Source organism: Salmo trutta, chromosome 28 (assembly GCF_901001165.1).
Source record: "Salmo trutta chromosome 28, fSalTru1.1, whole genome shotgun sequence".
Lineage (NCBI taxonomy): Eukaryota > Metazoa > Chordata > Actinopteri > Salmoniformes > Salmonidae > Salmo > Salmo trutta.
Genome location: NC_042984.1, coordinates 20,569,894 through 20,584,103, shown reverse-complemented (window position 1 = coordinate 20,584,103; position 14,210 = coordinate 20,569,894). Strand labels below are relative to the sequence as shown.

Below are 14,210 nucleotides of genomic sequence, written 5' to 3'. Positions count from 1 at the left end.
TATCAGCTGTTTGTCCTGATATTTATATCAGCTGTTTGTACTGATATTTATATCAGATGTTTGTCCTGATATTTATATCAGCTGTTTGTCCTGATATTTATATCAGCTGTTTGTACTGATATTTATATCAGCTGTTTGTCCTGATATTTATATCAGCTGTTTGTACTGATATTTATATCAGTGTGCTCTTTATCTCAGTCTCACACTGACTGACTTTAACACAGTGTCCCTCACTGTGTCTTTTAAGAAGGACGTCTCCTTGTGAAAAGAAGTTGACAGAGGATACTGAGATGGTCAATGTGTTTAAACACATTGCCATTGGTTTGTTTGTTGTGTTAATGTGCATTTCATTGTGTACTGTACACACATGCCAGTTATATTAGGAGAGTTTTAGGGTGTGTTCAAGGAGTTATAAATGTACTACGTGGCTGTGTGTATGTGTGTGTGTATGTGTGTATGTGTGCCTGTGCATCAGCTGTGGCTCAGCCCTATGACTACCGTAGTATTGTGCATGGTGGCTTTCATCAGAGTCCTCGTCGGTTGTATCTTTTTCACAGGGCTGTTGTGAGGAGATTTATCTTCCTTTTACTACATCACTGAAACAGTCTCGTAACTCATGAATGAACTCCATTCCACTCCAACACCCTGGCTCTCTCTCTCTCTCTCCTCATCCAGCTCTTATCCACCTCCCTCCTTAGCATCTTATAGACGTCAATCAGGCTAATCTGCTCTCTCACGTAGCAGAAAGAGCCTCTTGGCTTTCACATTGACATCAAAGCATAGTGCCTGTCTGCCTTCAGAACTCAGCTCCCCAAGCAGCAAGCTGTCCAGTCAACATCCCTTAGATCCAACACACACAAGCCCACCATCAGGGTTAGAGGCAATTGAAGACGTGTGGGTTTGGACCTGGGTGTAACTCAGGGATCTCAACGTGATCCTATACAAATTAAGATTGGAGATCTTTTTCTGTATTTTTTGTTCAGATCACTTAATTTCATCTCTTTGCTAATTGTAAAATAGATTTGCATTCATATCAGCTCAATACAAAAGTCTACAGGTTGTAAAAGTCTACAAGCCTGCACACAGGTTGTTAGATACTCTTCAAGATCAGATGTATCTCACATTAAAGTAATTTTTTCAAATATTTGCATGACTTGGTCTTAAAAGGCAAATGCACTTCCTGATTTGCACTTGTTTTTAAACAATGTTCATTAAGAAATACTAGAGGCCATGACTGAAGGCGAACAAGGGTTGTCTTGGGGGTGTGGTTGGATGTGGGTGTTTCTTGAGTGTGTCTTTGCCATTCAATCACAACAAACAAGGCCAGTAGTAAAAACAGCGAGGTAAGCTAAGCTAGCTTTGCTCTGGAGAAAACAACATTTTGAAATTGAGGACTTCTTCCCTCCAGACTGACTTGCCATCTCAAGATGGTCAGCTAATTCAGTTATGTGTAGGCTAAAGCCTGCACTGACCCTGTGTTTAGCCAAGCTAACAGCAGATAGCTATCATAGCTTGGTGATAGCTGCAGCTGGCTAACCTATCTAGCTGAAATTTCACTGTCAAATCAGTTATGGCAAGATAGCAAGAGCTAGTGTCTGGAATGTGTTTCATAAGTAGTGATGGAAAGTTCAGCTCTTTATTACTAACTCTGCTCTTTTCCACTTGTTCAATAAAAATAATGAATCTTTTGACTCATTTTGTCCATTTGAGTCAGTAATGCCCAGAGCATGCAAGACCCCCTACCGGTGAACGATCAACTGAAGACTGGAAAGAGTCATGATTCTGCAAGCCTCTCGTTCACATGTCGTTCACCACAGGGGGCTTAATGGAGCTGTCATTTGTGACTGAGACTTTTAAACATGTGCTTTAAAACTTCTTATGGCTTGAATCCCGTTAGCAGGATCGATATGACAACAGCCAGTGAAAGTGCAGGGCGCCAAATTCAAAACAACAAAAATCTCATAATTAAAATTCCTCAAACATACAAGTATTATACACCATTTTAAAGCTTTACTTCTTGTTAATCCAGCCACAGTGTCTGATTTCAAAAAGGCTTTACGACGAAAGCAAACCATATGATTATGTTAGGTCAGCGCCTATACACAAAAAAACACAGCCATTTTCTAGCCAAAGAGAGGAGTCACAAAAAGCAGAAATAGAGATAAAATTAATCACTAACCTTTGATGATCTTCATCAGATGACACTCATATGACTTCATGTTACACAATACATGTATGTTTTGTTCGATAAAGTTCATACTTATATCCAAAAATCTCAGTTTACATTGACGCATTACGTTCAGTAATGTTTTGCTTCCAAAACTGCCGGTGATTTTGCAGAGAGCCACATCAATTTACAGAAATGCTCATCAGAAATGTTGATGAAAATACAAGTGTTATGCATAGGATTATAGATACACTTCTCCTTAATGCAACCGCTGTGTCAGATTTCAAAAAAGCTTTACCGAAAAAGCACACCATGCAATAATCTGAGTACGGCGCTCAGACACAAAAACTGCCCATACAATATATCCGCCATGTTGGAGTCAACAATAGTCAGAAATAGCATTATAAATATTCACTTACCTTTAATGATCTTCATCAAAATGCACTCCCAGGAATCCCAGTTCAACAATAAATGTTTGTTTTGTTCGACAACGTCCATCCTTTATGTCCAAATTCCTCCTTTTTGTTCGCGCCTTCAGTTCACAAATCCAAATTCACGACGCGCAGGTCAGACGAAAACTCAAAAAATCCCATTACAGTTCGTAGAAACATGTCAAACGATGTATAGAATCAATCTTTAGGATGTTTTTATCGTAAATCTGCAATAAAGTTTCAACCGGAGAAATCCTTTGTCTTCAGAAAAGCAATGGAACTGAGCTACCTCTCACGTGAGCGCGCATGGCTGAGCCTCATGCCCTGCTGGCAGTCATCTGACTCCAGGAGCTCTTATTCATCCCCACCTCACAGTAGAAGCCTCAAACAAGGTTCTAAAGACTGTTGACATCTAGTGGAAGCCTTAGGAAGTGCAAAATGACCCCACAGACACTGTAGTTTGGATAGGCAATCACTTGAAAAACTACAAACCACTTCCTGTTTGGATTTTTTCTCAGGTTTTTTTCTACCATATGAGTTCTGTTATACTCACAGACATCATTCAAACAGTTTTGGAAACTTCAGAGTGTTTTCTATCCAAATCTACTAATACTGTGCATATCTTAGTTTCTGGGCGTGAGTAGCAGGCAGTTTACTCTGGGCACGTCAGTCATCCAAGCTACTCAATACTGCCACCATCCATAAGAAGTTTTAAACAATGTACATTTGTTTGTTTGCTAGGCATACAAATATTATTATTTCTTGATATATTTAAAACAAGGTCTAGTTTTGGCCATAACTGGACTAGATTGTGAACGAGTCTTGGCAGAATGCATTGCTTGACTGCCTTTCGTGAACTGCAGCACCCCAAACGATTTGTTCTCGAGTTCGAGTTTGTTGAGCAGAGACTGTGTATGTTTTGGTTCTACAAAGCTGTGTCCATCATAATATTCAATAATCAATTAATTGCAATCATTCTTGCACCATGCGATCAAACATCTTTAGAGCTGCTGAGCCAGAGGAGCATGTATTAATCCTGCTGTAGGACTCACTGCGGCTAGCACTAGTAAGTTAGGTCAAACGATGACTACAGTGAACGAGTCACTCAGAGAAACTAATAATGAATCTTGAGTCAGTAAAAATAGTCATTCAAAAATAACCAATCATTAGCGAACTGCACATCACTATTCATAAGAGGTTAATTCTACAACACCTTGATTCTAAAGAATCTTGCAGCTTAGTGTCAACGTTTCATCAGGTCATGTAAATACATGTTACCGTGGAAACAACGAGTTGAATGCCCGGTCTTGAGTCAGCTCAGCTGTCCTACATCAGAATATTCTAGAACTGGCTAGTTTTGTCTCTCTTTATGATTTGTCCTGGGGGACAAATCCCAGAAGTAATATCCCTACAGGCATAGGCTACCTGTGGACATTGCATAAACATTGCCCAGCTGGAGTGTAGATACATTTATCAACAAAAAACACTCCATCCTGGATATGACAGAGTCTGCCTCTACCCATGGGTCCAGCAGACAGAGTTCAATGACTACAGGCAGATGTGAGATGCAGGAGGATGGCACTCTTCTCATACCACTCTATAGGTTACTGACCAGTACAACGTTTCCTCGAGGAGGAAGCTGTGCATCAGTCAGTAGCCTACAAAGTACTTACTATGAGAAGAGTGCAATTGCTGAACTTATGTAGATATTCTTAGTGTTTTGATAACTTTCAAGTGTAATAGTTCCATGTAGAATAAACAATATTTCACATAATACTGTAATACTGCTAAATAACAATGTGCAAATATTGTACTATATATTATATGTTAGCATTTCACTGTTAGTTGACACCTGTTGTTTACGAAGCATGTGACAAATTAAATGTTATATAACCAAAAGTAGCTATCTACATAGCTAACATACTCACCAACCACAGTGGTTAGAATGTTGACAAGCAACAGAGGTGACCGTGTCGGATGTAATCCATTCCTGGCCATCTGGCAGTGTTGTTGAAATGCATTGGAAGTTTGTACCAACTTTATGGAAGCCCATTTTCACTCATATTTACCGAGCAAAATATGCATACGTTGCACCCATTTGCTTACTTGACAACATGTCCACATGGCAGCTGGGGGCAGACCACAACGGATTGCCTCATTGGCATAAGGGGTCATGTCAGGAATCCATACCCAACGTTCCAATAAGTCGTGATGAACTCACTTACAAAACTCAGTCATGAACAAGACTACCTTTATGACCCAAATGATCCTATATTACACTTGGTAGTCACTAGAATGAATGTTTCTAACACATAGGCCGTTTAAAAAAAAGGGGCAGTTGACCTTTAAATGTTCCCAAAGAGCATTTCCTTCCGTTTTTAAAGGCATTGATCCTGTTGACACAAAGCATTTGCTTTTGTAGCCATTGAGGTGATGAGATTTCCAGGTCACCAGCCTTTTGTGTGTTGATAGAGTGACTAAACAGGAAGCCAGAGCCATCACTGTCACCCTGTATCTGTTAGAGACACATACTGTAGATGACTGCATCAGGTAGAGGTGACATTCTGACTGACACAGACATGCTGCATTAACAATGCAATCTCTGTAGCATCCCTTCCCCCACCCCCCTCTCATTCTCTCCCTCCGCTCACCTTTGGGAAACGCCAGAGCTGTTTGTCATGAATTATTTGGTAATAAAATGAGAAAGGTGTTGAGTCAGCGACAGTAGTCTCCGTTCCACCTGGCCTTCTGTCATCCCTTTACCCTCGCATATACACATAGACGCGCGCACGCACACACACACACACACTTTACGCACACACACACCAACAGGCGGGCGCGCACACACATGCACGTATACGCATGCGCTCCCACACACACATATACTCTCTTCTCTCTCGCTCCCCTCTATCCCTATCTTCCCTCACCATCACTAGCTTCCTCATACCAGATGTTATGTCTCCCCCTGAGTCAAGTTGGCCCAGAGACATTTGGATGAGAGCAGTGTTCAGGGTCTGTCTATACTCAGCCACATTTACACACCAGTAGTTGTATGTCACACCAGTAGTTGTATGTCACACCAGTAGTTGTATGTCACACCAGTAGTTGTATGTCACACCAGTAGTTGGATGTCACACCAGTAGTTGTATGTCACACCAGTAGTTGTATGTCACACCAGTAGTTGTATGTCACACCAGTAGTTGTATGTCACACCAGTAGTTGTATGTCACACCAGTAGTTGTATGTCACACCAGTAGTTGTATGTCACACCAGTAGTTGGATATCACACCAGTAGTTGTATGTCACACCAGTAGTTGTATGTCACACCAGTAGTTGTATGTCACACCAGTAGTTGTATGTCACACCAGTAGTTGTATGTCACACCAGTAGTTGGATGTCACACCAGTAGTTGTATGTCACACCAGTAGTTGGATGTCACACCAGTAGTTGGATGTCACACCAGTAGTTGTATGTCACACCAGTAGTTGTATGTCTCACCAGTAGTTGTATGTCACACCAGTAGTTGTATGTCACACCAGTAGTTGTATGTCACACTCATGTTGTAAATAAAAACATGGCAAAATCATTACACTAAATATCTAACATCTTGATCCATCACGCACTCTATTATCAAGCCTATAATAATTACCTGAGATTTCTGTTCCCTCTGCATTTATTTGACTTCACTTGATTCAGTGGGGTCAAAAGGCTCAGCAAAAGCAATTCATTGGTCCAAATGAAGTGCAGAAAGGAATCTGTCTGCGACCAATGTTTCTACTTCACAGCCACATCTCTCCTCTTTCCTCTAGTTCAGACTGACAGCACAGCAGGGTAGTAATGGGTTTTGGCAGAGTCCTATATATAGAGAGTTGGACCAATATGGTTTCTGTCTGAACGTTGCTAGAGCACTACTTTGTCCTCCATAGCCGTTGCTAAGTTAGAATTGACGCTTCCGTGTTATGCTTTATTTCTGATAGTTTTCACAACCTATGAAGTGAAAGCAGATATGCAATTTGTTGACACAACACAGTACAGAATTGGTTACACATTATCCCAAATGCTAATCAATAATAACGTCTGTGAAATTCGCTACTCTGGTTTGCTTGTTTACAGCGGGTCATGTCATGAACTGTCAGAGGTGCGCTCGTATTGTTACATCACCATTTTAAAAGATGAATGAAGGTGCTAACATGGCATCTGTTCTAAACCTCTATTTATGGCTCTGGTATGTAATAGTTATTCTGCCCTCTGTTAGGATTACAGTGCAGATATAATGGATGTGTTGGAGTGTTTTGGTGAGCTGAGACTGACTGGTATCACTGTGAACAGTTCTAGACAATTTGGCATTTATGACAGCTGTCTTTCATGACAAGTGATTCACAGTAGTTGACTAGCCAACTCTGCCATAGCAATGTAGAATGCCCAGGATCTTATGGCAGTTGGCGGGTTTAACATGATGCATTATGTTGTATGTTGATGTATGCTTCTACTGAAGGTTAACCCCCAATACACTCTTTGGGGAATACATAGCAACCTACCTGCATCCTGTTCCTCTACACTGCTCCTACACACACACACACACACACACACACACACACACACAAACACACACACACACACACACACACACACACACACACACACACACACACACACACACACACACACACGCGCGCGCACACACACACACACACACACACACACGCGCGCGCACACACACACACACACACACACACAAACAATCACCTAACTTGTCACACCTTGCTGTGTGACCCGTGCTGGCTGGCAACATCCTGCACACATAAACGGCCGTGCAGTGAGTAAACAAGAGTTACCAAGCAGCCCCTGAAATGAATATTGTATACGCCTGGCTAAGTGTTGTTGTTTATGTCAGGGACTATGTTTATAGTGCTTGGTGGGCCTCTTAGTGTAGTTAAGGTTCCAGCACATCCCACTATGGCCATCAATTCCACTACTGGATCTGATTGGCTGGGCTCCATGCTGCTTTTTTCCTCCCCCCTCCTCAGTGCTCGGCTTGTGCTGCCTGCCTGCTTCCCTCGTCTCCCTCCCCTCCTCCTCCCACCTCCTCAGTGCTCGGCTTGTGCTGCCTGCCTGCCTGCTTCCCTCGTCCCCCTCCCCTCCTCCTCTCCCCTCTCAGTGCTCGGCTTGTGCTGCCTGCCCCCCCCCCCCTCCCCCCTCCTCTCTCTCACCTTCCCTCCTTCCAGATGGCACATTTCACAACCTACTAGGCACGATCAATCAAGCCCAGATGCAGACTGGGCTATTAAGGTCAGTAATGATCGGCCTTTGAGCGTTATGAGCCCGGCTCATGTTGTAAAGCAATGTATCAAACTCTGTTCCAGCCGCTCGCTGCGCCTGCCCTTAACAAGCCAGCTTAAAATATCGGCCGGAGGATACAAAATGAAAAGGGTACAACCTTATCTCTCCAAAGACAGGGCGCAGTAGCCCCAAGGTGTAATAAAACTACAGAACTTGGCCGTTGCCGGGAGTCATCTCTTTTATAAGCAATATCTTTCAAAGTTCAGCTAAGCGGTGGGCACTATGGGTGATGCTGGATTGGCCTGTTATGCATCGCAGTCACTGGATTCCCTCAATCTGTGTCTGTTTGGGAGACCTTCTTCTCTGCTCACTAGTCCAGCCTGCTCAGGCACAAGCCTTCATCTCCCCCATCGTCTTACTACAGATGGGATTTCGCTATAATAGTGTGAGAAGACCCAGGATCGTCCCCGTCCCCCCCCCCCCCTTCACCCAGCTGAGACCACATGCAATTCACAGTGATGAGACTGTAGGGCACCTCTACCTCTTATAGCTCAGACACACAGGTAGATTTGTCAAATGTTTGCCTGCCGACAGTATTTAGCACCTCTAAACAGAGTGTCGGCAGTCATCTCTTTTGTGTTCACACAGAAAAGACCTTGAAGTCATTAGCTACTCAGCCTTGTTAAAATACTCCAAACCAGAAGGTGGCAGTAGCGTTGTTTGGCTATGCATGTCCATGTGTTGCTTAGTTTATGGTCTAGATTACAATGTTAGCTAGCTAGCTAGCTGCGCTAATGTTGCTATTTTGTAGAAAGCCCTTGTTGATGCTAGCCAGATGGCCACAGCTAGATAACTACCTAGCAAGATGTAGAAAAAACAATTTCATTCACTCTCCATAGTCCAATACTGCCAGTGCCAGCACATAGCCAAATGTTTAGCTAGCTAGCTAACGTTAGTATATTCGCTAGCTAGCAAAACATAGCTAGCTAGCTAGCTAGCTAAGGACACTACATTAACTCAGGAGCTAACACAGGCAGGTGTTTCATGGAAACTAATCCATTGTGATTTAATTATAATGTCAGTACTAGCTATAGTGGTTTTTAGCTTGGAGAAAATATTTCATGTTGTATCAAATCAAATTTATTTATATAGCCCTTCGTACATCAGCTGATATCTCAAAGTGCTGTACAGAAACCCAGCCTAAAACCCCAAACAGCAAGCAATGCATGTGAAAGAAGCACGGTGGCTAGGAAAAACTCCCTAGGAAAAACTCCCTAGAAAGGCCAAAAACCTAGGAAGAAACCTAGAGAGGAACCAGGCTATGAGGGGTGGCCAGTCCTCTTCTGGCTGTGCCGGGTGGATATTATAACAGAACATGGTCAAGATGTTAAAATGTTCATAAATAATAATAATCATAGTAGTTGTCGAGGGTGCAACAAGCACGTCCGGTGAACAGGTCAGGGTTCCATAGCCGCAGGCAGAACAGTTGAAACTGGAGCAGCAGCATGGCCAGGTGGACTGGGGACAGCAAGGAGTCATCATGCCAGGTAGTCCTGAGGCATGGTCCTAGGGCTCAGGTCCTCCGAGAGAAAGAAAGAAAGAGAGAAAGAAAGAGAGAATTAGAGAGAGCATATTTAAATTCACACAGGACACCGGATAAGACAAGAGAAATACTCCAGATGTAACAGACTGACCCTAGCCCCCCGACACATAAACTACTGCAGCATAAATACTGGAGGCTGAGACAGGAGGGATCAGAAGACACTGTGGCCCCATCCGATGAAACCCCCGGACAGGGCCAAACAGGCAGGATATAACCCCACCCACTTTGCCAAAGCACAGCCCCCACACCACTAGAGGGATGTCTCCAACCACCAACTTACCGTCCTAAGACAAGGCCGAGTATAGCCCACAAAGATCTCTGCCACGGCACAACCCAAGGGGGGGGGCGCCAACCCAGACAGGAAGACCACGTCAGTGACTCAACCCACTCAAGTGACGCACCCCTCCCATGGACGGCATGGAAGAACACCAGTAAGCCAGTGACTCAGCCCCTGTAATAGGGTTAGAGGCAGAGCCCCCATATGGGGGGGCTCTGGGTCTGTGCAGTGTGCACTTAGTTAGCTACCATCCCATAGCTTACATTGCATCAGTGGTGGAAAAAGTACCCAATTGTCATACTTGAGTAAAAGTAAAGATACCTTAATAGAAAATGACTCAAGTAAAAGTGAAAGTCACCCAGTAAAATACTACTTGAGTAAAAGTCTAAAAGTATTTGTTTTCAAATATACTTAAGTATCAAAAGTAAATGGAATTGCTAAAATGTACTTAAGTATCAAAAGTAAAAGTATAAATAATTTTAAATTCCTTATGTCAAGAAAACCAGATGGCACAATTTTTTTTTTATTTTTTTTTATTGACAGATAGCCAGGGGCACACTCCAACACTCAGACATAATTTACAAATGAAGCATTTGTGTTTAGTGAGTCTGCCAGATCAGAGGTAGTAGGGATGAAAAGTGATGTTCTCTTGATGTGTGTGTGAATTGGACCATTTTCCTGTCAGAATATAGCAAGTACTTTTGGGTGTCAGGGAAAATGTATGGAGTAAAAAGTACATTATTTTCTTTTGGAATGTAGTGAAGTAAAAGTAAAAGTTGTCAAAAATAAAAGTAGTAAAGTACAGATACCTAAAAAAATGACTTAAGTAGTACTTTAAAGTATTTTTACTTAAGTACTTTACACCACTGCATTGCATATGAAGTGTGACTGGCTCATGACGTTTTTATTTTTGTTGTCACTCCTATTGGCTCCCCCATGTGGGGGTTCGTGCTCTCTGATTGGCTCAAAGTCAAGTTGTTGGCCACTGATCAGCATTGTGAAACTGCAAGTAGAAACAGTATCTAGGTTCGTCGATACCAGGATGGCACGCAGTAGGTACCGCTTTTGTTTTAGCAAGAGAAGGAACGGCCTCCCACTGTGATAAGTACCTATTGGCAGTCTATCGGTAGTGAGATTCTCGGTATGTTTCATGCTTTACAGGGGCAAAATAACCTCTTCAATATTTTACTGGCCCATCTCTCCATGTCTCTCCAGCCTTGGCCTTGTTTAAATCCTCCCCGTATTGAGTTCCCTTCCCATCATCCCTGTATTTACACCTGAAAAAGCCAAAGGGAGGAGACTCTCCATCCAATTAATGATTTCAGCTGATCCATGGAGTGCCAAGAGACGGTAAAAACAACTGAGACTGCATTTCAGCTCAGAGGGATGAAGGGTCGTGGGAAATGAGCATTTGAGTGTTTGTTTGTGAGGGGCTGGCAGTGGAATGCGCTGGGGGCTCATACCCTTTTCAACTCTACCACCTTCTCTCTGGTAGCCCCCTCCAGTGCCGTTAATATACACAGCTCTGGTCCAAGCCTTAACCCCTAGCCCCAGCCCTAGGTCCTGACCCACCATAGCACCATTATGATATATGAAGCACTGTTTACATAAAGCTTGTTACCATATGTGTTGATGGGAGGGATACATCTCATTGGGTTAGGCTAGCTGGAGAGAACGCTGAGCGCTACTTCCCTCAATCACTTTCATCTGACGTTTATATGTAGACTTCAGCAGGCAATACGAGGGAGACCTGCTCGTTGGCCCATAGGAAAACCACTGACCATCTCACTCTCGTACCGTTCTTAAAACCACAGGGGCATTAATTAGCCATTTGAGGCTCCTACTGCAACTTAATCAATGTACACTTGCAGCCAGGGCCATTCAAAAGTGAATTATGTTGCTTTTAAAAATGGGTTTATCAACAAGCTGTTTAGCATAAAGAAGCATAAGCACAAGCCCTCCTTTGCCCTCTGATAGCTGAAGTCACAGAATTAAATAGAACGATATACGCTATTTATATTTATAGAAATATAATTTCTTTATTACGGCAGCTAGTGTTTGTTTGTGTATCTCCCTCTCCTCAGTTCCACCCAGCTGTTAGAGTTCACCGCCAGGTAATGGTGTCCTTTGATCATTCAACATACAAGCCACATACAAGCCATTCCATCCAGGTTTATTTGCATAGCCAACCTTTCTAGTTCTTATAACAAAGGACCAGGCCAAAGCCTTCCAAACCATGACAGTACCAAGGAAAATCTACCTTTGGTTCAGAGCAAAGGGAAACCTTTGGAATAAGGTCCAAGGCTGGCATAGTGCATGGGTGGGTATATCAGGTTTCTGTAGCGTTCAGAGGCATAGCTTATAGTATTTAAAACAAATAAGGTCTGTCAGGTTAGTATAATTGTCCATAGATACTATATATATATACTGTATGCAATTCAACTGAACTGACCTTCATTTGGTAGCGCTGTTTGTTATGAACCACTGTTGTGTGTGTTAGATCAAGGTATCCCCAATATAAGTCGAACTTCCATCTTCTGTATGTATGACACAGGGGTGACACTGTGTTGTCGGTGGCTGGTGCTGGCTCTTGGTCCCTGTCTGGCGGGTGGTACTGACGTCCTCATGGCCACATGCACAGGTCAGCTGGCCGGCACTCACCCTGGTTCTCCACACAGGCCCATAAAACACAGAGGCACGGAGCAGGAAATTGAAAGCATCACGGAGATGTCATGCCTGGGCTGAGGAGGAAGATAAAGTCTGTGGCCAGGGGCTGGGAGGGGAGAGGTAGATGCTGGCTGGGGGCTATAGGGTTTAATAACCTGTTCTCTTCTGGAGGTGCTGGGCCAGGGGCCAGGGTGGAGGGATACTGATGGTTTACAGTTGTATGATAATAAACCACACATCTATAATTAAATAATACTGGCATGAGAGATAAAATATGATTTATGTTTTAAATGGTACTGAAATGTATCGCTATTTCATGCACCACAACATGCTTTTGTGAATTGTATTACATCAATTACATTTTCGGTTTAGCAGTTAAGGTTAGGGTATTAGATGAATATTGTGGTCTGTTATGATAGATGTAGAGCCATTTACCTACTGTAATAGCTGGTGCTCGTCTGGGATGGGATAGGGGTTGATGACATCGGGGTTACATTATCACAACATTGCGTTTGTTTGATCACAACAACTCCCACATTCTGCTGCGAGTGTGTATGTAAGTCATTGTCTTGGCCGTCAGGCAGGCAGAGCGCCTGTTTGATTTGTCCACTCAGCAACTCCTTTAACCTATGGCATTCACCTACAGATTCACTAGGCAATAAGCTGATGGATTTTCAACAATTTAGCCCCAGCCAAATCCTTCTCCTGCCCCTTCCCTCTCTTCTCCTCTCCTCCCCCGTTTCTCCTTCTCCTCCTCCTCTTCCTCCTCTCCTCCGCCCGGCCTGGTGATGCTGTCACCCTCTCCCACACCTCTTCCTGTGTCTCCCTCAGCAGTGCCTGGCTGTTATTCTTCCTTGTTTTAACTGCTTGTACTCATAAAGCCTTGGTGGGTTTTATCAGCAGAATAAAAGCTGAATGTTAGCTTTAGAGCACTGAGCCGTTCTTTAGACTAGCAGCCTGACAAATGAGTTGTGACCTTGAAGAATATTTGCCCATTATTCAGAAGGCACCCAGGCAGATATTAAAAATAGCCCTCATTTCACAAGCCATGGAGGAGGGGGAGTAGGGGGAGGAGGGGGAGTAGGGGGAGGGGGCGGAGTAGGGGGAGGAGGGGGAGTAGGGGGAGGAGGGGGAGGAGGGGGAGTAGGGGGAGGAGGTGGAGTAGGGGGAGGGGCGGAGTAGGAGGAGTAGGGGGAGGAGAGGGAGTAGGAGGAGTAGGGGGAGGAGGGGGATTAGGGGGAGGAGGGGGAGTAGTGGGAGGAGAGGGAGTAGGGGGAGGAGGGGAGTAGGGGGAGGAGGGGGAGGAGGGGAGGAGGGGAGGAGAGGGAGTAGGGGGAGGAGAGGGAGTAGGGGAGGAGGGGGAGTAGGGGGAGGCGAGGGAGTAGGGGGAGGAGGGGGAGGAGGGGAGGAGGAGGAGTAGGGGAGGAGCGGAAGTAGGAGGAGTAGGGGGAGGAGAGGGAGTAGGGGAGGAGGGGGAGTAGTGGGAGAGGAGGGAGTAGGGGGAGGAGGGGAGTAGGGGGAGGAGGGGGAGGAGGGGGAGGAGGGGAGGAGAGGGAGGAGGAGGGAAGTAGGTAGGCGTAGAGGAGTATGGAGGAGAGGGCGAGGACGGGCGGAGAGGAGGAGATGATCGGGGAGGAGGGGAGGAGGGGAGGAGGAGGGGGAGGAGAGGGAGTAGGAGGAGTAGGGGGAGGAGAGGGAGTAGGGGGAGGAGGGGAGTAGGGGGAGTAGGGGGAGGAGAGGGAGTAGGGGAGGAGAGGGAGTAGGGGGAGTAGGGGGAGGAGAGGG

At 44.5% G+C, this 14,210-nt stretch overlaps 1 protein-coding gene across 1 annotated transcript in view; it reads left to right on the top strand.

The window, feature by feature from the left end:
• The window catches only part of LOC115166486 (calmodulin-binding transcription activator 1-like), a 209,952-nt gene that overhangs the window by 72,360 nt on the left and 123,382 nt on the right, over positions 1 to 14,210 (top strand). The window lies entirely within an intron of this gene.